At 34.9% G+C, this 24,833-nt stretch overlaps 1 long non-coding RNA gene across 4 annotated transcripts in view; it reads right to left on the reverse strand.

The window, feature by feature from the left end:
• The window catches only part of LOC141580338 (uncharacterized), a 304,648-nt gene that overhangs the window by 223,714 nt on the left and 56,101 nt on the right, over window positions 1–24,833 (reverse strand). For all 4 annotated transcript variants that reach the window (XR_012512572.1, XR_012512570.1, XR_012512573.1 and 1 more), the window contains exon 2: window positions 5,684–5,756. This is a non-coding gene — a long non-coding RNA (uncharacterized LOC141580338). The remainder of the gene's footprint in view (window positions 1–5,683; window positions 5,757–24,833) is intronic.

Here is a 24,833-nt window from a genome sequence, read left to right on the forward strand (position 1 = left end):
TAATATATCCCAATTTTTCCAAACAGGCTGCAGGTTTGCCAACAGTAGTGATTCCTGCAGCCCTCAGAGCTTAGGCATGGGGCCTGGCCTTTTGCCTCTAATGTCTGCTGAACAAAGCCTTTGTTTGTACCCCAATTTGTACATAAATACTGTTTTCAATGAACGCCATAAAATGGAAATATTTAAGAAATCCAACTGTACAATATACATAGTGGATGGCAGTGGTGATGGTAGTGCTGGGAATTACAGTGATAAATACGTAAATGTGGGGCTCATAAAACCCCTGGAAGCAAAAGAGATAACTTCTCTTTTTTCTCTTTTTAATCTACCAGTTTAAAAAATATGTTTGTGTTTGATGAAGTCATCTTCCAAAGATCCCAGGTAAATGTGACCAATAAAAGAAATTGTTAAATGCTCCAAGTTTCTTAAATTTATAGCATGGTGATTAGTGAAAATATTCCTCACTCTGATAGATAAAAAGGATATTTATTTTGATAGCCCAGCTTTCTATTTGTAAAGTCAGCTGCACCACCCCGCGGACACTTATACCAGTGCTAATAAAGACCATTTTTCTCTGTTTTATTTTGCAACTGCAGGTATGGGTGAAATTTTGGACCCCAAATTAAGAAAGATAGTTTTTTTCTGCTGCTTTTCTTTGGGGCTATTGTGTATGCAAGAGTTCATGTTTCCTAATTCATATTTAGTGACCCATGTCACTTCTTGTAGTACTTTGAAATAAGCTCACAGAAATTACCATGACATTCTTGGATTGCACACTTATAAAACCTTTTTGCTGAAAAGTAAAAACAAAAAACAAAAAAACCCTAACACACATGCTTATTTTTTTTTCAGTTTTTGCATGTGCAAATTTCTATTTTTAAATGTAACTTATTTCAATATGGTCTTGTACTGTCCTTTAATTTAATTTAGTAGACTTTGAATGAATTTTCTTATAAAAAATAGCAATTTTATTGTATGTATGTACATAATCTGTTCCTTAAAATGGGAAGTTTTATATAGAAATGCAATATCAAGAAATCTAATTCTTGACTATAATGAAGGATTTTTTTTTTAAAAAAGTAGTAGCAGAAAATATTTCCTTTCTCAGGGTCATCATTTTCACTTACCATATTTCGTAGAAATATTAGGTGTACTGAAAAGTTGACAAAGTTTTAAAAAACTTTTCTATTACCCTAAGTGCACATTTATAAATTATCTTAGTTATCGCAGAACTCTCTTAGTGTGCTATATGATGCAGATAAATTACACAGTAATTTTAATGTGTAAGGATTAAATCCCAGGCACTATAATATATAACACTGTCTTATATCTCATTTAATTTCACTTTGTGAGGTAGGGTCTATTATCCCAATTTTACAGCTGATAAAATTGAGTCTCAGGTAGGTTATGTAATTTGTTCACAGTTCAAGAGTAAGTGGAGCTAAAATTTAGCTTGTCTGATTTCTAAAGCCCACAATTATTCCCACTTGACCATCTTGCCTCCAGAGTTTGAAATATATATGGGTTTCTCAAAATCAGTATAAAATGCCCAGTTCAAAAGATAAAAATAAGAAATAAAATGAAATTGTATTTAAAATTATAGGGGCATTTAGGTCAGAAACTCAAGGCTAGATCTACAAAGAACCTTGAAAAAGGACATACATGGATTTCACAAGGTGAGAAAGTAGTGTCTGATTATCTGAACCTACCTGTTACACCTTCAGAGGACATAGGATACTTCTGGAGTTTCCAGTCAGACTGAAAAACTCAGATACATTTTTCTTTCTTTTGAGACAGGGTCTTGCTCTGTTTCCCAGACTGAAGTGCGGTGGTAGAATCATAGCTCACTGAAACCTTGAACTCCTGGGCTCAACTCCTGCCTCAGCCTCCTGAGTGGCTGGGACTACAGGCACATGCCAGCACGTATTCAGCTATGTTTTTATTTTTCATAGAGATGAGGTCTTGCTATGTTGCCCAGGCCGACGCTTATTTTTTAACAAGGATAGTGATAGGTCTTTGAGGATGACCATTTTCAGTTTGCAAAAGAATCAAGGGGCTATGAAAATCACTCTTAACCATAGGAGAGTTCTAGAGACAAGTATGATGACCCCAGACAAACCAATTGAACAAAAGCAGAGATTATGTGTGTTTTGCCATTGCTATATCCCCACCACCTAGAACTGTACCTGACATATAACAGATGTTCAATAAACAGTTGATAAATGAATAAATAAACTTGGGAATTAGAGAGATTTTCATTAGAATCCTTGAAAATTGGTCCTAACTCTCTAGATCTGATGACACTTGGATTCAGTCATTTACTCCAAATCCCTCCTATCTGCAATTAGCTAAATCTGAAATCACTCATCTGCTTCTACACATTTATAAACTATGACCTCTACTAGAATCATAGCACCCAAAACTTCATAGAAGGAAATTTAGGATCACATAGTCCGGCCTCCCACATTGAGTAGCCTCCAAATATTAACTACTACTCTAAGAGCTCTTTCCCAAACCTCTCTGAGGCAATTATAGCAATTACTTTAGAATAAAAAGATTCTCAAGTCTTCCTTTGCAGATTCTGACTCCCAAAATCTTTTATTTTAAATACACACCTCAGGTAATTTTTAGGCACAGGCATCTATAAGAAATGCTTTTCTACAATACCCATCTCCATTTTCAGATAGCTCCAATAGAAATTTGTATGAACTAATTCTCCTGCACATACTTTGGTACAGGTGGGCTACTACAGCCATCTTCCTTCATTCAATCAAACAGCATTTATTCAACTTATTTAATGAACACGATACAAGATACTTGGGGGACAGAAATGAAAAGATGAGACCTGTCACACATATGGTACTATGTCTATGCAAAATAATATTGCAATGTAGATTCATGGTGGAATGCAGGGCAGGCATGGAAGAATTCTGAGCATGAGTGTGACATAAGCAGATTTGAGTGTGGAAAGATCACTCTGGGAGTGATGTCAGGTATGAAGAGGTGACACTTGACTTATGTCAAGTAGCTAGGAAGAAGACTATTTCTGTTATCCAACCAAGAAAGAATGAAAACATGCACCAGGACAAAGGCAAGTGAGATAGAAGAAATGCTCAAGATCGTTTTCATCCAGTTTCAACAAATGAGGATATTAAACTAAGACAATCAGATTGAAAGACATATTTACTAAAAAAATCTAAGTAGATGGCAGCAAGTATCAAACATTGGTCAGTCATCCTATTCACCCCTTCAAAAATACTAATCGAGCACATGTATTTGTTTGGTGCTGAGTTAGAGATACAAAGGTGCACACAATGAATAAGACACAAATCCTGCTTTTAGAAGTCCACTTTTAGCAAGAGATTTATAATTACACAAGGACAATTATAATAATATAGTATTTAAAAGAACGGCTATAACATTCCCATTAAAATGCACCATCAAATTAGAGAAGGGGTGCACTTAATGTTTTAGAGAATATTTATGTGGGAACATAATGAATAAATAATCCTTTTAGAAATAACAGTAATTTCTTGAAGTCTCATGTAATTTATGGAATGTTTTCATATACTTATTTATAGTTTCTTTTTTTTTTTTTTTTTTGAGATGGAGTTTCGCTCCTGTTACCCAGCCTGGAGTGCAATGGCGCGATCTCGGCTCACCGCAACCTCCGCCTCCTGGGTTCAGGCAATTCTCCTGCCTCAGCCTCCTGAGTAGCTGGGATTACAGGCACGAGCCACCATGCCCAGCTACTTTTTTGTATTTTTAGTAGAGACGGGATTTCACCATGTCGACCAGGATGGTCTCGATCTCTCAACCTCGTGATCCACCCGCCTCGGCCTCCCAAAGTGCTGGGATTACAGGCTTGAGCCACTGCGCCCGGCCGGTATATAGTTTCTTCTCTTTGAAAAGAAGTTACGGGTGGCAGGGAGATAATATTGGTCACAAAAGACAGGGCAAGGCATGCAACTTCAACAGTAAAATTAAAATCAAATCCATAAAAAGCACAGAAGACCTCCCAGAATATTATTTACAAAATCATCATGTTGTGAATCAAACTTCTATTTAAATTGCTTTTCCATATTACCCTAGTGAGGCTTCCTACTTAATGAGATGTCTGGCAGGGAAGATTGGGGGAACATTTATTCAAAATGCCAGAACTGCTTTCCACTTTGCTAAAACACTAGCAAGAATCTTTTTGAAAGTGGCAACACATTTTTCAGACATCGTTGTCAAATTTCCCCTAAAGAAATAAAGTGAGTAGATAGTAAGAGAACCATGAATCAGATTGTCAATGCCAGGCTAATGCTACTAAGTTTCCAGGAACATGTTTCTAATTTTGTAGTCACTTTTCCATTTTAGAACTGAACTCTATTTTTCAAATTAATTTTTTACAAATGTTAATCCTATGTGATCCTTTCATTCATCAAAGTGTATCATTCATTCTACTTCTTAATTGTATGTATATAAGGAATTAAAGTAATTTGAAGATTAGCCAATTTAACACAAAACTCAATAAAACAAAATTCCTTGGCAACAATCAGAATGCATTCCAAATAGAAACAGAAATAATCTATATTGTCTGCCAGATTGTATTATCCATTGGGCTAGATGGTCTCTCAGTGGCTCTGCATACCTCTATAATAGATCTGACCAAATTGTATTGCTGTTATTCTTTTCCATATCTACATAGCACCTTTCTTGTTAGAATAGGTGTTTGGAGGGAATGTACTATGACTTATTCACCTTTGGGTCTAAAGAAATTCCTGGCACAAAGTAGGCTTTCAATAATTGTATGATAGATGACTGATCAACTGCCTAAATGAATTAACAAATTATCTCTGTCTTACTATTTTATATGGGGCCTATACTCTTTTGTTTATATAAGTTATTCAATTTTTGGACTGGCATAGGATTTGATTTGAAATTCTGATTTGAAGTTACATGTTAACTAAAAGCCATCGATGTAAAAATAAATACTGTATTAGATATTTTTCATTCTAAATAAATGAGCAAATTTATTAATAGGTTCTTAAATTAATGAGTTTGCTAATAGATATTTTTGGAGCACTTGCACACTCCCAGAATATTTTTTTAAACAGAGAAAATGGCCAAATATAAGCTTGAAAACCTGTCAGAAAAAAAAAAAGAGTAACCTAGAGGAAAAATACGTGAAGATAAAAAGAGAAAAATTCAATCACTGAGGGTTCCAGAAATGATAGAATTATCCAGTAACCTTTTTCTAGTATTTATCCATTTGTTCAACTGTATTGTCTTCCGATGTTCTCTGAAGGATAATTAGGTAAATACTTAGCATTCTCAAAATAATGATAAAAATGTATTCTGCCTCTCAGAAAAAAATTAACAATTTAACAAAGAAAAGAATATTAAAGAAAAGAATAGTCATGCCAGATCTTAGGGGAGAATGAACATAAAAGAAACAAGTAACTTAATTAACTAAGATGTCAGAAGATAAATCAGTAAAAAACATAATTGTACTTTAATCTATAAATAAGACAATGGCCTGAGATAAATTGTACTGTCTCCTCATGATCTCTGTTATCATTTACACTGAAATATTGTTATTTGTATATGAAGACGGTGCTATGACTCATCAGTAACAAATCTACAGAATTGCTTTGTTTTAGGAGTAGGAAAGGGCTGGCAATAAATTCATTCATACTTTCAGCTGGTCCTCTTGTGAGCAATGGTGTACATTGGCAAGTTGAAGTTACAGCTGCAGTCAGTCAGTGAGCCTAAAACAAAACAAAACAAAAAACTCAGTGAGTGAAAAATCAATTAGATTGTAATTGGTGAATGGGGGAGACTGAATTTCAGACCTGATATATTAATACCAATCTCTGACCAACTAAACTAAGCTATACATGTGATTTCAAACAATGAATCTATATTTAATCCAGTTTTTAAAATAAGATGCTTTTATATTTTAGTGAATTTGAGAAAATGTCCCTAATTCCTGCTTACTGTACTGACTTCAGCATGTGTGTTACAAACAGAGTGTGAGACATCAGTCAACACTATAACTATGAGAAAATATATAAAAATGCATGGTAAGTCTCAACTTTTATTCATGGAGAAACACAATTCATGTAATATTTTGAGTGGTCTGTTCACATGTGCCAGCCCAATGACTGGCAGGTGAGTTTGATGTCCCCACAAAATAAATTGAATAGGCATCATTAATGACTTTTGACTCAATGCCTCTGGTGGAATGTCGTGACAAGATATTTGTAATGTTTAATGCTTTTAAAGAATAAAAACATGATCTAGTGTAGGGTTTGCAGCCAAACATGACAAGGAACTATCATTGATGTGGGAGTTTTGCTGTGTCAGGTACTATACCAGCTCCTCATGTTGGACTCAATCCTAACAGTAGAACTACATGATTGTATTATCTTTCTTTTCTAGATAACAAATTAAATTTTGGAGTAAAATTTGTCCAGGGGTCAAAGATAGCAAGGATAGAATTTGGTTACAAAAACTTACTCCGAAGTCCATGATCTTTTTTATTTAAAATGAAGATAACAAAAATATAACCAAACAACTTGGCTAGAATTTATATAATTTGTATTATTTATAATCAATGGGTATAGATACTTGACCTAAAAACTCAAGGGGCAGAACATGGATTTTTATGTGACCATGATTTTTGACCATGAGCTTTATACATTCAAAACATATTGTCAGAAATACTCTATTTTCTCAGTTATTTTGGCTTTATCTTAAAGACTTTACTAAACTGTCAGAATTCATGGCTAGTTACAGCTTTCCAATCATGCTAATGTTTTAAGAGATAGTTATAACCCAGTAAGTAAACATCTGTTGGGTTAAAAATAAAAGTATTTCTTTCATTAATGTACCTAAGACTTTTTAAATGCAATTTTCAGCATGGCTTATCATTATCCCCATATTAAAGATAGTCCAATATCTATTAGGTTAAACTATATGCTCCTAGACCAATCAAAGCACTTCTAACCTACCTTCTTTATGGGGATTCTCTCTTTGGACAAATTGGGAACGTTATTTTTAAAAGTGAGTGGCAACCAAGAAAGAGTACAGCTACATATATATATACATACTTTCAATCATTGATATGCATATAAGTAAATGAAGCACAGTGAAATAATCATCTCAAAAGATAACTGAAAGCTTGCCTTGAAGTCTCTTCTTCCACATTTCCCCTACTAAAAATTCTATTTTATTTACCATGTTGTATTATCAATGCTTCCTGCCCCAGCAGAGTATGAGCTTTATATGGGCAGAGACTATATTTCTTTCTCAGTGACATCAGTGCGTAACCCAGTTCTGGCACTCACTGATTATTTATTGAATAAATAAATGAATTGTGTAAAGTAAAATATCAAACTACATAATAGCATCATAGGTTATAATCCACGTTTGTATCCATGAGTGGATCTGATTTTTCCCTGCATAGTCTTGAATGCTTGAAAATACATCTTTGGTTCATCCAGGCACAAATTTTATAGAAGAGAGTTCTATTTAATCATGTATAGATGAAATAGAATTATTACTCAAAAGCAACAGGAGCCACCTATAGTGCCCATGACAGAAGCTGAAAGGAGTTGACTTACCTTGAATTCTAAGCAATTGTTGCATGCTGGTCCCCGGACAATAATATAAAACTGGTAAAGTTTGTATTTGAGATGACCTTCCACCTTCATTTTTTGAACTTGTTTGACCTTTTGCCTCTGTTCCCAGGCATCCAAAGCCTCTGGGATGTGTTCTGACTGTAAAAACTCTGATGTTGTGAAAAAAGCTTATGCTTTGCCTCCACTCAAACTAGGTAACTGGCTTGGATGTGAGTTAATTTCTCTACACTTAGTCCTCTCGGTGTAAGTTTAGAATAATAGTGATCTTCCTCTGAAAGGAATGGTGTAGGCCTATATGAAAGGATACAAGTGAAAATGCTCAATAAACTGTACTACCTTAAACAGATATTTGATGTTACTCAAAAGAACCTTAAAATGAGGGAACTTCTAAGGCCCTCTCTGCCCTGAAGTATTTATGACCCAAATAACTCTGTTTTCTCCCTTCTCTCAACTCCCATCTCTTGTTGCAATTGTTGGGACAGAAAATATTCCAATTGTTGACTAAATTTACTCATCCTAAGAAAAAATGCCTGATAAGTTCAAGCGCAGTGGCTCACGCCTGTAATCCTGGCAGAAGTGGGCGGGTGGCCTGAGCTCAGGAGTTTGAGTCCAGCCTGCATAAAGTGGTGAAACCCCGTCTCTCCAGAAAATACAAAAATTAGCTGGGTGTGGTGGTGCATGCCTGTAGTCCCAGCTACTTGGGATGCTGAAGTGGGACGATCGCTTGAGTCTGGGAGGCAGAGGTTGCAATAGGACAAGATTACACTACGTACTGCGTTCCAGCCCAGGTGACAGAGAAATCCATCTCAGAAAAAAAAAGAAAGAAAAATAAAATGCCGGATAAACATAAAACCACCTTAGTCTGTTAATATTTTTAAAGAGAGAACTGTGAATCTAATTATTCTGCAGTCTGTTGGAGAGAAGTCTTTCTTTTGTCTAATCTGTTCATCTCTACCCTAAGAAACACAAGAGTCAGAAAGGTGGCATCCCAGAAACAAAAGTCTATACATCTCAGTGTTAAGTCTCTGCTACATAAAGGATGGTAATTTAATTTCCTGAAATTTGTTAGTCTGAAAGTTTAATTAAGAGAAACCAAGACACTAAAATAGTTTTGTATCAAAAATGTAGAATAGTGGGACTTAAGTACTAGATGACTTATGCTTCCATACTGATTGTTAAAATGATATTTATGAAAGAAGCCAAGCATAACCATTTTAACAATTCTAGAAAGGCATACTCTAAGAGGTAAAATTAAAATTAGAGAAAATGAGACCATTTATAATGGGCCATTATGACTCTGAATAATGATGATTATTGGTTCTGCTTAATAAAACTGTCATCTAACACAAAATAGATATTAAGCTAAATTACATTACATTATCATTCTATCATCCCACAGCATTAAATGCAAATCTTAAAAAATAGATCCACAAGGAAACAGACCCAATATTAACCTTTTCTACCTATTCCTAATTAGCTTTAATTAAAAAAGAACCCATGTGAAGAAGGTAAAAAAATTATGTGCTGCAAAATGCATATAATTTACTAGAGCAAATGACTAAATATTTATTATTTGTGCATTTTTAAAACAAGGTACCCTTGTTTTAGAACAGGAGGATTCCAAGACAGGATCAGAAATTCTCAAACTTTTCTCCTGTTTAACTTTGCTCCCTCATTCCAAATCTTTTCCTTTTTGTCAGTCTCTTCCTGTCCCATCTGCTGACTAAGTCATGAAGAGGAACGCATCTATCGTTGCCGTTTCTAAATCTGATTGCACTCAAACAGTATTTCTCTCAAGATACTTCTTTGGCTCTCAGAATCAAAATTATAGTTTATGTGACTTCACATGTTATGAAAATACAGATGCTTAGATCTTTCCTCAGACCTATTAAATCAGAAACTCTATAGTAGGACCTGTGGATCTACAGGTGATTTTTAATATCTCTGGTTTGAGAATTACTGTACTTGAAGTACTGACAATTAGTAGAGGCAACATAGTAATATTAAGGTATATTGTTGTGAAGTTTAATGCTTACTTGGTTTATATTTACTCCATTACTGAAAACATTTATTGAGAACATACTATTAGCCAGACTGTTTACTAGGTAGTAGGGCTACCTAGATAATGAAACTTCCTTTCTTTTGTATATCTATCTTACAGTCTTATCAGAGGCATTTGCTCTTTGGAATCACTTATCACATTATCTCTTCAGAACACAATAGAATCCTGTGTTCCCTGCCCCCACTAGTTTAAGCCAAAAGGAGATTTCAATCAAATAAAATAATGAACAATTGAAATAAAACAATAATACAGAGTATGTAGACTAAATGTAGATGAAGAGAAAAATAAGTGAATAGGAAGACCGAAGCATACAAAATGCAAAAGAGACAGAGAAAGAGAAAAAAGAAAAATATTAAAAGAAATTTAAAGGCATTAAAAAAATAACAAGAAGCCCTGGCGTATGTCTAATGAGAATTCTAGTAACAAATAATAGTATTGATAGGGAAGAGGAAATCTTTGAAATGACTGAAACATTTCTTGAAAACTGAAGAAAGCAGTGAGTACTTATATTGAAAATCTACATTGACAAAAAAACAAAAAAAACAAACCCGAATTATAACTAGTTCGTCACTTTGTAGTGGAATTGCAGAACATCAAGGGCAAAGAGAGACTTTTGAAATCAAATAGAGATAAAAGCTAATTTACAGAGGAACAAGCAGGCTGATAACAGACCTGACTGGCATTAGGAAAGACCAAAACAGAATGAAGGAGTGCTGACAAGATAAATCTCAATGTAGAGTTAAACATTTAAGAGAGAGGATGGAATAAAGAAGTTTAAAGGTGCACAATGACACAGAATAACCTATCTTTACTTGAAAAATATGCTAAAGGACATATTTCATTAAGAAATAAATAAATCCAGCAAGAAGGAATATAATTCAGGATGAAACAACGTGCAAATAAATTTGTGAAAAATATTTTGAAATCTAAGTAAGTTTTGGATATCAATGACATTTGTACCACAAACACTATTTGTTATAGCTTAAGGAAAAACTACAATTGAATTACAGATAACATAAATCTTTCTTGACAAGATATTTATAAAAATAGATTGTCAACAGGCTATTTTATTTTTAACAAACTAATTTGGGGAGATATCAAGAGGCACTTGAATTAACACTAAATACATAATATAAATTCATTTATTTTCCCTCCACAGGAAATCTACCAAATTACATAATAAACAAGTTGCTCCTTTTCTGCCACCTATAGCCTCTTCTCTTTGTTAATACGATTATAATACCTGCTAATCTCTATAACTTGAAAAACCAGGCACACAAGCTTAGGATGTCTCTGATAAGTAAGTTTTTAAGATGGGGCCTTCATTAACAATTACATGTTTGACAAGTTTGACAAGCTCAAACCTGACAACAAAATTGACTGCTGCTTAAAACAATATAAAACATCCTTTTAGGGGAAATTGGTAAACCTCTTCTGGGGAAATAAGATCAAAGTGATCAAACACCTGGTTAGTTCATGCAATCAGGAAAAAAAAAAGTTGTTTGATTCACTAAAAAAAAAAAAAAAAAAATCAATCAAATCATTTTAGTGTGGATAATGCTTTTTGAATCTTTTGAGAATGTGTGTAAATCAACTGCTGAATGGTTAAAAAACGTAATTGCTAAAGAAATATAAATTTTAGTCTTTTTTTTAAAGAAGGTATTTTTTTCTTACTACATTTCCTTGCAATTAAGGAAATGATCCCATTATTTCTTTTTTTAACTGTTGTATTAAGTTCAGGGGTACAAATGCAGGTTTGTCGGATAGGTTAACTTGTGTCATGGGAGTTTGTTGTACAGATTTTTTCATCACCCAAGTATTATGTCTAGTACTCATCAGTTATTTTTCCACATCCTCTCCCTCCTCCCAACCTTCACCCTCCTTAGCCCCAGTGTGTGTTCCTCTCCATGTGTCCATGTGTTCTCAGCATTTAGCTCCCACTTATAAGAGAGAACACGCGGTTTTTGGTTTTCTGTTCCTGAGTTTGTTTGCTAAGGATAATGGCCTCCAGCTTCATCCATGTCCCTGTAAAGGACATGATCTTGTTCTTTCTTTGCTTACCCACAATTAACCAGTGCATTCTCCCTTTAGATTCCCTAAGCTTATGGGCCTGATAAGCTGCTCTCCAGTTATGCCACGATTATTTCCATTCCTGAAGGCAGGCTATGACGAAGAACCAGGAAAACAGGAGCACCGCTCCTACCCTCACACTGCAGTGGTTGAGGATCCTTTTTTCTATGCAATTAAAAAAACTGGAAATACACTAAATGTGCCAATATAATTAAAAGCAAAACTACCATGAAATAGCACAAATATTCCGCACATGGAACGTTAAAAACGAAGACACAAAAAAATCTGCTTTTAATAGGACTACATAAAGTGAAGAAAATTTGTCAATACAGAATTGGGCCTATGTCCAATTATTATTGTGGTAATCCAAGCACATTAAGTACTCTTAATATATCTAAAATAATCTATGACAAAGGAAATAATCTGAAGGAAAGAAAGAAAAGATGATTGTGAGAAATTCTAACATGTTATAGTTTTATGTGGAGATAAGAAGCTCAATGGAAAAAGAATTATCATGAAATATTGAGAAAAGATTAGAAAATATAAAATAATTACGAAAAGGAGAATAGGTAAAAGGAGCCCATGGTGATGAAAAGACACTGCTCATTTTCTTTTTAAAAAATTATCTCAAGTTATTAAATCTAGGCATTCCCAATTTTTAAAAATGAATGATTGGCACAAATCTTAGAAAGCCACTTTCTGTAGATCTGAAAGCAATGCTGTTTACAGTGTTACTCCCTTCTTGTTAAATCTTGCATGTCTGCAGTATGTGTTCTAATAGAAACCTAAGATCATGGTCTGCTATACGCATATTTTAAAAAGAAAATTTCAGACTGTATAATGAACTAGTTGATTTATTAATATTTGCTTGTACAACATTAATAGTGTAACTTGCCAGGAAAGAAGGAAGCCTGAAAAGTGTTCTAAATACATGAATAAGAAGGTTCTACATGAATTAATTTTTTTTTTTTTTTTACCATCTACAGAGTTCCTGTCACATTCTAGGCACTTTATATTTGCTGCAACATCTATTCTGACATTGACAGAACAAGAGAAAAGAGGTTAAATTTTAAGTACCATGGATTTAAATTAAACATAGGAAAGATTTTTTATAGTATGAATTGTTAATCTCTACTTAACAAGGTATTCATTTACTTTGGGTGATTTAAGGATGGTCCCTTCTGGAAACAGGATTACGAACATATGGACCTATTTAGGTCAACTTCAACATTGTGATTTTGAATCTGACAGGTTCTCAGCTGCTTTTATTAAATAACGGATTTTCTTGGTAATTATTGTACTCAAACTCAACAAAAAGCTATCACTTTTCATAGCGCAATTTTTTAGTCACACAGCATTGTGTCTTGTCAAATTGAAATTATATACTACACTCTTTACTTATTAAGATGATGTTTCTTTGTAATAATTTTGGAGTAAATAGTTTACTTATCTAAACCTCTGATTTCTGATTTAATGGATTTTTGAAGCATTGATTTTCCTTATCATACATAAAAACTGTCAGTTGAGGACAAAAATGGATTAACCTGGACTGTGATGAATAATTGTGCAGGTTGTTTACTTTGTAACTCCGGAGGAGCATTCACATGGTAGACTTTGCAGATTTAAGTATTTATTACAACAGTTTTCTGGCAGATGGCAATGGGACACCTTTTTCTAATAAAATTAGTTTATTATGACAAATTGCCTACAGATGGACATAAAGTGTCTTGAGGAAGGGCACCTGCTTGGGACTGAATTGTGTCCCCAAAAATCATATGTTGAAGCCTAATCTCCAATGTGATAGTATTTGGAGATGGGGCCTTGGGGAGACAAGTAGGTTTAGATGAGGTCATGAGTGTGGGGCCTTCACGATTAGTACCCTGAAAAGAGAAAACACCAGAGAGCTTGCCCTCTTTCTCTCTTACCCCACAGGCACACAAAGAGGGCATATGAGTACACAGTGAGATAACAACCACCTATGAGAAAAGAGAAGGCTTCAGAATGAAATCTACTTTGCTGGTACTGTAATCTTGGGCATTATCCTCTAGATCTGTGAGATAATAAATTTATCTTATTGAAGCCACCCAGTCTATGGTATTTTGTTATAGCAACCTGAACTAAGACAATTTTTGGTACCAGGAAATGGGGGTGCTACTGTTGACTAATACCTAAACATGGGGAAACAGCTTTGGAAATGGGTAGTGAGTAGAGGCTGGAAGAATTTTCAGGTGCATCCTAAAAATACGGACAGTAAAGGTGATTCTGGGGAGGGCTCAGATAGAATTGAATAGTATGTTATTGGAAACTGGAAGAAAGGCGATACTTGTTAAAAAGTGGCAAAGAACTTAGTTGACTGATATTCTAGTGTTTTGGGGAGGGTAGAACTTGTGAGTGATGAAATTAAATATTTGAGATTTCTAAGCAATGTGATAAAGGAGCATCTGGTTTCCTCCTGGCCATTTTTGATGAATGCAAAAAGAAAAGGATAAGTTGAAGAAGAAATTGTTCAGCAAAAAGGAGCCAGAACTTGAAGATGTGGGAAATTCTCAGCTTATCTATATTATACAAAGATGAAAAGAACTTGTTCTGAAAAGAACACTAAGAGTTTGACTGGACAACCGTTTGATAAGAGTTTATGAGATTATGTGAGTGGAAATTTTGCCAGTTTGAACTGAAGGAGATGAAGATGGGACAAAAGGAATGAAGGCTTCAAGACACCCTGGGTTTGACATGATCGTCTGGTTGGCTTATTTGGCTGAGAATCTGTACTATTTTTCAAGGAGAGGAAAAAATGGCCACAAAGGCAATTCAGAGATAGAGCCACAGGCTCAGTTTCAACAGGCTGGACAGTCTCTGCTCAGATCTTTGGAGGCAGAACCACTCAGAGGACTCAAGCCAGTCAGAGCTGTGGGGCTGGGGAATGGGGCTGGCAACCCCACAGGATGGAAAGGGTGGGGTTATCCTGCAAATCCATGTGAGTAATGGCTTGGGTGGAATGTGCCAGACTGAACTGTGCTTCCACCCAGTGCTCAGATTCTGTGTTGAAGCCCTTACCGCCAATGTTAAGGTATTTGGAGATGGAGCCTTTGTAAGAAAGTTAGGTTTAGATGAGATCACAAGAGTGAGGCCCTAAGGATTAGTGCCCTTATAAATATGTGTGTGTGTGATGTGGAAACACAGCAAAAAAGGCAGCCTCTGCACGCCAGGAAGAGGGCTCACCAGAACCCAATCAAGCTGGCACCCTGATCTCAAACTTCTAGCCTCCAAAACTGTGAGAAAACACATTTCTGTTGTTTAAGCTACCTAGTCTATGATGTTTTGTCCTGAGCTGACAAATACAACTCCTTTCCAGAGTGTACAAAGATGCCACATGAATCAGAGCTCACCAGCCCTGGTAGGTTTGATTGTTCAGTGTTCAGCATATAAGAAACACTAGGGAAATGCTCCTATATTCAATGAAGAAAATATGCATAACAAGTGATTTAACAATAATGTGATAATTCATTGGATTACTCTAAGAAATTTGAGCTTTTTAAGGCAAGCTCTTCACAACATACTTGATAATAGATTGAGAGGAAGATGACTGTGTAAATAATAAAACTGAAAAAATAAGTCACATTCACCTTCATAGATCAGTGGTCAAAAAGAGGCAAAATGTTAAGGGTGGGGTGGGGTGGACAGGACACTGAGACACTGAGGATCAAATGCACTTGGGATCAGCTTCAAACTAAAGGTAGCAACTGGAGTCTTAAACATGGGTTTTTCCAGGAAAAGAAAATGAGAGAAGTCAGATCAAGCAGAGGAATTTGTATGAACTATCACTAAACTTCCCGACCTATTCTCTAAATTTCTTATTCTTAAACTACAAATACCTTGATTGCATTTTGAGAACACACTGTGCCTCTCTCTATCTTAGCATTCACTACTTTATATTAAAATAGATTTTGATGCTTTCCTTTCCATAGATTCTCCAACTCATAAACAATACCCCAACCCCTAGCACAAAGCCTGGTGCCATGTTGTTTGTCAAATTAGACTGAGCTCTGCTAGCGCCTTCTTCACCAGGCCATTCATAATCTCTTCTACCTTCTTTTAATACCCTGACCTATGTCTTGTAAGCCCTCACCACATTGTGTTCAGCTCTTTGTTAATGTGTTTGCCTTTCTAATTCGAGTGTGAAATTCTTGAAGGCAGAGATTAGGTCCTGTTCATCTTTGCATCATCAGTGTCTTGTCTAGCATACAGTAAGATTCCCTTAGGGTTCCTTTTTTCTTTTTCTTTTTAATGAAATGAATTAACATCAAGTATTTCAAAATTACTGGAAATGAGTGTGCTTCAGGTAAGGGTGAGCGGAGGGAAAATGGATAAGATACAAGACTGGGAAAATATGGGAAAAATCAAATTTTGAGGTTAATTAATTAAAAAGGAGGAGCCTTGAGTGACTTCTGTGCTTGGTGTGATGATGGTGATATTCGTCAAGGTAAGTCTTATTAGAATAATAAGTTAGGGAGATAACACTGAGTTGAGACATTTATGAAATATGCAGGTGTCTGGTAGAGTTGGATAAATAGGTCTGCAGCTTGACAAATTTGGAACAAAGATAGTGATCTGGACATGAGGAGAGGCAGTACACAGTAATAATAGTAGTAATAATAACTAGGCTGGACGTGGTGGCTCACATCTGTAATCCCAGCACTTTGAGAGGCCAAGGTGGGTGGATTGCCTGATCTCAGGAATTCGAGGCCAGCCTGGGCTACATGCGAAACCCCTGTCTCTACAAAAAAATAAAAAAAATTAGCTGGGCATGGTGGCACCTGCCTGTGGCCTCAGCTACTTGGGAGGCTGAGGTGGAAGGATCGCTTCAGCCTGCGTGGTTAAGGCTGCAGTGAGCTCAGATCACACCATTGCATTCCGGCCTAAATGACAGAGGGAGATCGTGTCTCAAAAAACAAAACAAAATAAAACAAAATAATAATAATATAACTAACCATTAAAGTACTTTGTAAGTGCCAGGTCCTAATTGCTCAACACGTGCTAGTACCCTTAATACTCACATAAACAAACTTTTGGAGATATGCATAATTGTGCCCACTTTATAAAACTAGAAACCAAGTCGCAGACCTCTTAAATAGTTTGCCTTAGGTCACGCAGATCCCAAACCAAGCAGGATTCCCACCCAGACAGTGACTCTGCTTCTAAAATTCGTACTCAGTATACACCCAATATAGGGACTGGGACTGTCAGTCTTTCCTTTGTTGTGTGACTTGGTTATGTTACCCACCACTTCTGGGCCTCAGTTTCCCCATTTGCAAAATGAGGAAAATACTACTATTTATCTCAAAACAGTGCTTGGTATATGGTAGCACTCAATCAACCTTAAATCACTACTTCCATTAACCTATCTATGAATGTTGAAATCATGGAGGAAAAGTGAATGTGGGGAATAAGCCAGCCAGAGAGTCGTAGATCCTGTAGGCAGTGATTGGAGAGAAAGAACTCTAGAATGGGGCTGTGTAATCATCCCAAGGAGAAAAATGAGGCTTCCAGACCTGGTGCCTGGGTAGAATCTGGGATGCCTGGTCCGATGCAGAGGGCTGTGTAACAGTCATCCACAGCAAGCACTGTGGTGCTAGAATGATAAACTGAGAAGAAATATGCCAAATCAAAAGCCTGGTCAGCTATCCAAGTGTCAGGTCCATCTAAAGGGACTGAACAAAGAAACATGAAAAAAAATCAGCTTAGACAGTAGGAGGCAAAGCTTGGAGAAGTTTCTTAAGCAGGTGGTAGGAACTTCATAGGATGCCATGACATTGAGGGTTGTCCAGTAGACTGCTCTTAAAGACAGTGGTCTTGCAAAATCTGAGTTTGAAGAATAATCACAGTGGTAGGAGGAAATAAGGATGAGGCAGTATCAATAGAAGCCAAGGGAGGAAAAGAATGTTGTGAAGGATTTGGGGAGAAGGGAGATTTGGTTAAGATTCCATTTCTTTCCAGCACCCACAACCTAGTTAATCCCTGCAAAAGTTTAACAAAGTGGGCAGTCCATTTATCCCCATTTTTATAGTTTAGAAAAATTAGACATCAAGGATAACTGGCTTAGGGTTACACAACTGGTGAGTGTCAGAGATGAGATTTTAACCTAGGCTGCCTGACTCCCAAGTCCATGCTTTGCAACCATCTATTGCATAGCCCTTATTCCTGGCTGCTTTCCTCTTTGTCGCTTTACTCCATCCCTGTATGTTTCTAAAGAGAGTTAACTTGTTTATAAGCAAGCTTGGGCAGGGGTAGAGGAGTGGTACACGTTTAGATTTTAAGGAATTGCCCTCTCAAATATTTACATATAGTCTGAGTTCTCTCCTTTCCCAGAAGGCTTCGGGTTTTTTGAAGCTGGTTTCAGGAAAAACCTAAAACTAAAACTAAATCTAAATATTTTGTTCTTTCACTTTAGGAAACTATGAAGGAAAATAAATCAGTTAGTTTCAAAGTGAATTAATGGATTGCTGAGTCAGCAACTGTGGCATTAAAACCATTCAATTACTTTCTAAAACAAGAAGGATTAGTTGATATTGATTGGCTGTTTGGAGAGATGTAAAATGTAAAAAGTACCTCAAAATATGTGTTATATCTGTGTTTAAAGAGAGATCAAGTCAAAAATAATAAGAACACCAAAAAGTAGAAATGTCTACTTCAATTGGATCTGCTCCCTCAGCAAGTGCAGTGTAATGCTCTTTAAAGCATAGAGGATTCAAAATCCATAATGACATTGAAGGTCTTACCAGGGTTCCAGATAATTAATACTGTTAATAATCACATCATGTGTATTAAGGATCAATACAGTCTAAAATTTAAAATAGCCTGTTTTGGAATCACGTTGATACTGATTAAAATTCCAGTTATAACCAACCAAAACATAATTAAATATAAATGTTGGTTAAATGAATAGATAACTGCATGAATAGAATAAAACACCCAGGCATAAATTATGATGGTTTGCTTTCTGGTTCTGTAACATACTCTCTTTGAATATTAAAATCTCAGATAATTACATACAGATCTTAAAAGTCAAATTTTCTATTAAGATCAGTTCTTTCTTCTATGTACATTATCTATTAGGTATTAAATTCCATTGCATAGAGACAGTGAGAAGATTCATTTGGGTGGATTTGATTGTTGGGGTAAATATAGTATGTGAAAATTAATCTTAAACTAAATTCAAAATTCAAGTTTCCCCAGCCTACACTTACTCTGTAACTCAAAAGTTTTTAACTTTGGGTGTACTTCAAATTGTCTGGGGAACATTTAAAAATACCATTTAGTGAATCCCACCCAGGGCAATTAAATCAGAATCTCTGTAGGTGGAGCATTAGTGTTTCTCAAAATCCTCCCAGTGATTCCAGTGTGCATCCAGGCTGAGAACCAACATTCTAGTCTTTTTATTAGTTTTATTAGCATTGATCTTAAGATCCCCTACTCTGGGATGTCAGAATTTCAGGGATAAAGAGGTGGTCAGTAAAAGCAATCTTATTCATCTGTTCATTCACCATGAAAACACATAAATTAAGATGATAGAATGAAGTGTTACATGAAAGTCTTGGGAACACCAACCAATAACACAAAGCCCTAGTTCTCAAGGGACTGAGAGTCTAGTACAAGGGAGAAAAGACAGGTGAAATGCTATCTTAAAAGATATACAAGAAAAAAATAAGGCTAACCTGATAGCCCACCATCACCTCAAAAGCAACACATCTGAAAGCTTCTCTCTTCTCTAAACACATTTTCCTAGTACCTGGATATTAAGACCACAATCCTAGAAAAAAAGGTTGGATATTAGCCCGGCTCTGACTCCTTCCCACATGTCTGGGGTTGACAAATTGTGTGGGTTTTCCCTCAGCAGTATTCCTTACGTCTGCATCCTCCTCTAATTCTCACTTTTTGCCTATAGTCTCTTATTTAATGTTGATCTAGAATATAAAAACAGTAATATAACTTGGCTCTCTATACATACTTCCTTCTTGTAAAATATAATTCTGGTCATGTCCAAAAACCTCTAGTGATTTTTTAATAAGAATTTTAAATTACTGATTTTTCAAATTCGAATATCATCCACTATTTGTCCAAACCATGTAAGTCGTTTATTCTGGTAGTTTATACAAATATCATTAAGAAGCAATGAAAAAAGGCTAACTAAATATTTCATAGGAACAAAAAACCAAACACTGTATGCTCTCACTCATAAGCGGGAATTGAACAATGAGAACACATGGACACAGGAAGGGGAACATCACACACTGGGGCCAGTCGGGGGTGGGAGGTGGCTAGTGGAGGGATAGCATTAGGAGAAATATCTAATGTAGATGACGGGTTGATGGGTGCCGCAAACCGCCATAGTACGTGTATGCCTGTGTGACAAACCTGCACGTTCTGCACATGTATCCCATAATTTGAATTATAATAAAATAAATAAATATTTCGTACATTTCAAGTACAAACATTTACAAATAACAAGGAGGAATGCAACAAGCAAAATGTAAATTTATAGTACATAGTATGGGAATATTAAACATCATTCCAGTATAAATTATTCATAGATTCAATTAAAGTATTATTAAAATAGCAAACAAAATACTAGGTTAAGTGGAAAAAACAATTAAGATTATGGAAACAAAAGAATATTCTTTCATTTTATAGATTTGTGACATAAAGAAGCAAAACTTCATTTGATCCATTTTGTGGTAATTTTTCTACTGCTCCAAAAGTTATTTTCACATCTACACTGCTCAGGGAAATTCTCTAGAGAAAGCTGTAAACTATTTCTGCATATTTTCCTTTGATTCCCTCACCTTTAGATAATCTAACTTTTTCCATAAACATAAGATCTTTGTTACTACCTTTTCTTCTTTTCAAGAACTGCAGTCTTTTTAATTAGTTTGACCTATAATTTTTATTTCTATTTTAAAAATATTTCCAAGTTTGTACTTACCATCTTTTATTTGTGTACTTGGAGATACCTATGCAGAGTTACCTCTCTTCCTATCAACAGTGCCTTACACATGTGTCATCAGAGTAGGATTATTCTTGCAAAACAAGTTTGTAGTACCATGGTATGTTTGCTTATTATGTGTGGACCATTTGTCTGTTTGTTTTTGTATAAATTGAACAATTAAATCATTGATTTTACTTGTATGCTATAAAAAATGTCGGAATAATAAAACAATATTATACAAACAATATTACCAGTACTTTGGTACTTCAAATTCATATGACATGATTGAATGCTGAAATGCTGAAAGCCTGTATTGAAACCACTAGATTGCATTACTAACAATATCACAGTACTTCTTAAAATAATGGTATTTTTACTAGCTGGACTTTTCTAAGTGAGGCACTGTAGGTCCAGTGGTCCAAATTTACCTCATGCTCTGCAATATTCTGCAATTTAATTATTGTGACCCTATTTTAATGTAATAATATCGCTAAGGTTTATAGTTGCCCATCAGGAGAATCAATTCTTGTCATTCAGCTTGTTTTTTGCATTAGACTGAGATGTAAGAAGATCACAGGAAAGTATGCTAATATTTTTTAAATTGTGTTTTTATTCTTTTTATTGTTTCTGAGATTTAAAAAATCATTTAATATAATGCATTGTGTTTTATTTGGAGAAAATTGTTATATTACTTTTCATTTGTATATATATATGCATATATATATATATATGCAAAAGAAATTTTATTTCAAAGGGTCCAGTTTTAATAACTTACTATCATACTATAGGTGGAAAAATGAAACAAATTAAGGTTGCATTTTGCAATTTGATTTTCAGGATTTTAAATTTTATTTATATTTCTAATTTCATATATTTTCTGCCATTTCTCTACCAGAACACACACAGATATATTCACACATATGTATACATAGAAGTTCTGACCTTACACTTTTGCTTGAAAGTTTTGTTCTACCCAGAATAACCCCATTCATCCTTTCCATCTTTCTAAATCTTGTCCATTCTTCAAAACACTCTGTAAATCCTGAGGCCTGTTCTCCTCTGGCCACAGTAGCATGAAGTCCTCTCTCCTTCCTCTGACTATCTTTGGTCTTTAATATTTGTATCATTCATTTATTAAATATGTTCTTTCTCTAAATAGTTCTTAGAGTTAAGCTGCTTAATATTTTTATTTAACTTTTATATGCAATAATCTAAACTGTAAACATTGAGAAGAGTGCCAAGTCCATCTTTATCAATGTGCTCTCTAAATTGCCTTCTGTAAAAACTAGTAAATACAGCAGAAACAAGCAATATAAATCCACACTGCCCATATCTTACATTTTATATGGGAAAGTGATAAGATTTAAAATAAATATATTTATTATGATAATGCTGAGTATGGCTATTAATTCTCCCATGTGACATGTATATCGTTATCTATTTATGTTTGTATTTATAAAGAAACTTTTTAACTTAATTCTGATTAGCCTCTTACAGTTTTTCAAAATTCATTCTACTGTGTCTTCTCATGACTGATAACTTGGAAAGGTGAGTTACTGCCATTATAGTCTTTGCTTATTTAGGAGGAAACTGGTGTTCAGATAATTATAATTTGATGATAAAGATTTGATCATTATTAATTGGTTAAGGAGGTACCACAATTAGAGTCTAGGATTCTTCTAATCCAATTTCTCTCAAAATATCTGCAATGAAAGACCAGTTTCCCACCCCCCCAATATGCTGCCAACCATTATTTTTTAGTAATATAATTGAATTACTAGAAAATTAAGAAAATAGATTAAACAAAACACAAGTCCAAATATGTTATTACTAGATTCAACAGCCATTAAATTACTTTAGCAAATAGCTTTAAGAGTTCCTAAATTGTTAATCTCAATGTGCTTATTGTTTTGGATGGATAACAAATAGCACATGGAACAGCTCCAGTCTCTGGACCACACTTTTGAGTATTGTTTGTATCAATCACAACATATCCTTTCTAAGAGAATCATCCTCAACCAGAACATCTGCCATCTAAATTGCTGTTTACTCACACAGGATCTAACCCTAACACTAACCCAACCCAAACACTAACTCTTCAAATTTACAGCTGAATGGAGTGGGGCCAAAAAACAGATTGGCCAGCAATTTATGAACTGTGTGGCCAGGCTGCAAAAGATGAGCTGGGCTCATCACTTTTTGTCTCTGGATTTAGATATAATATGTGAAGAAAAATTTTTCTGTGACAGTCGAAGGTTTGAGACATGGTTAAAATGTGAATTAGCAGAAACTTTGAGTAATCTGTGAAAGTTGGATTGGGGCAGGGCAGAAAGAGGAATATGTGCAATGCAGCTGAGTCATATTAATAGATCACCAAAGATTAAAGAACTGCTGAGGCTGAAATATGTAAAGCTGCTAGAATTCTAGAATTACCTCCAGTACCCCTTAGGCCAAGGCATGAAACATGTCCTAAGACACAGATCCCACACTTCTTACAATGTACATATATATCCTAGCTGGCACAAATATGTTTCTGAATTATTCAAGAAGCTTAGCTTAACCAGAGCACAGTCCTGGGCTTTTCATATTATACCAAACAAGCTTATTTCAGAACCAATCAAAACCACATTTGAAAGACAAGTTATTGGCATCCATATCTCTGCAATAAGATTGTAAACCAAACTGTGTTGATCTGGTGGAACTACCTGTTTGCTACTATAATCTATCTCCTACATACCTACCTTTCTATTTCTTTTGTTTCTAACTTAGTCACAAAAAACAATCGTTACAACATTTTTCATAGTTAATTATAGTCTGATTTTGCTCAGGAGGAAACATCTTAAAATTTATATCAAATTATCTCAATAATGGATGAGCTCCTACAATTCACCTGCCCTCTGTATGTTCTCCGATTTGCACAGCTTTTTAGAACCAAACCCCACTCTTTAATGGACCAGATATGTACTTTTAGTTGTACTAACCCAGACACATATCATATGTTAATGGCTTCTGGAATCACCCTAGAAATCAAAGGTGTAGGTATGAGATTGAATGCACGGTGATTTTCAAAACATGTTTTATTGCATTGATACTTTTGTTAAAAAAGAAAAATGTTCAGATTGATTTTAACTCCTTGGCTATATTAAAATAGCGTATTTGCTTCACAGCTAAAAAGTTTCCCTTAGTACAAAAATGAAATCATAGCTTCTTTTTTTATTCTTCAGTAAATTCTAAATTTGAAATTACTGTTAAATTAAATTGTTTGTGTCAGAAGTTAACAGTATGGGGCCTTAGATTAAAACAAGGTCCGTGTAATCTTACTGAGCCAGTAGGTCATAGAAATAAGAGAAAATATGCTTGAATCACAGGAGAGAAGGGATGTTGGATAGATCTGTGAAATCTTTATGTTGTAGTATCAGCTGATTGATAGCAGTGATTCTCAGAAGGGTTCCAATATTATGCCTTTTAAAAGCCGGAGATTAGTGCAACCATGGTGAACACAGTGACATTCTGGCAAAGAAAAAAGGGTCAGGGCTGGCAAAATGTAGCAGGTGTCAAAATAAAAGGTTAGGCTCTATGCCTGGGGACCCATCTGTCAGATAAAAGTATGACAAGGCGATTAATATGTTTATTTATGTTGCTTATGACAAACCATGCATTCCCTAAAAATGATCAATTTAAACATTATCAACTGCTTTCTGGAAATTAAAGTTAATATAAAAATAAAATGCTTAAGATAAAAAGCAAGGTCTACTACTGAAATGGGTTGTTTATGTAACCAAATATAGTTAACTAAGGGAAATCACAGTAGTCTTCACTGAAGGATTAAAGTTATTAAAAATAACATCTTGACAATATAGAGGTTGTATTAAGGACCTACAAAATTAATGTTTATATGGAAAATTTTGGTAGCACTCCTCATAAGTTCAGCATGTTTTAGATTCATTCAGCTAAATTTGATAATTCCATAATAAAATGAAGCCAAGAAAATTATGAAAAAAATAGAATTTAGATATCCAAGCTAAGTGTCTTGCATTTTCTTTAAATGTTTTGTTCACAACCTTGTCATTATTAGAGCTTTCATTTT

Source organism: Saimiri boliviensis, chromosome 11, assembly GCF_048565385.1.
Source record: "Saimiri boliviensis isolate mSaiBol1 chromosome 11, mSaiBol1.pri, whole genome shotgun sequence".
NCBI classification, from domain to species: Eukaryota; Metazoa; Chordata; class Mammalia; order Primates; family Cebidae; genus Saimiri; species Saimiri boliviensis.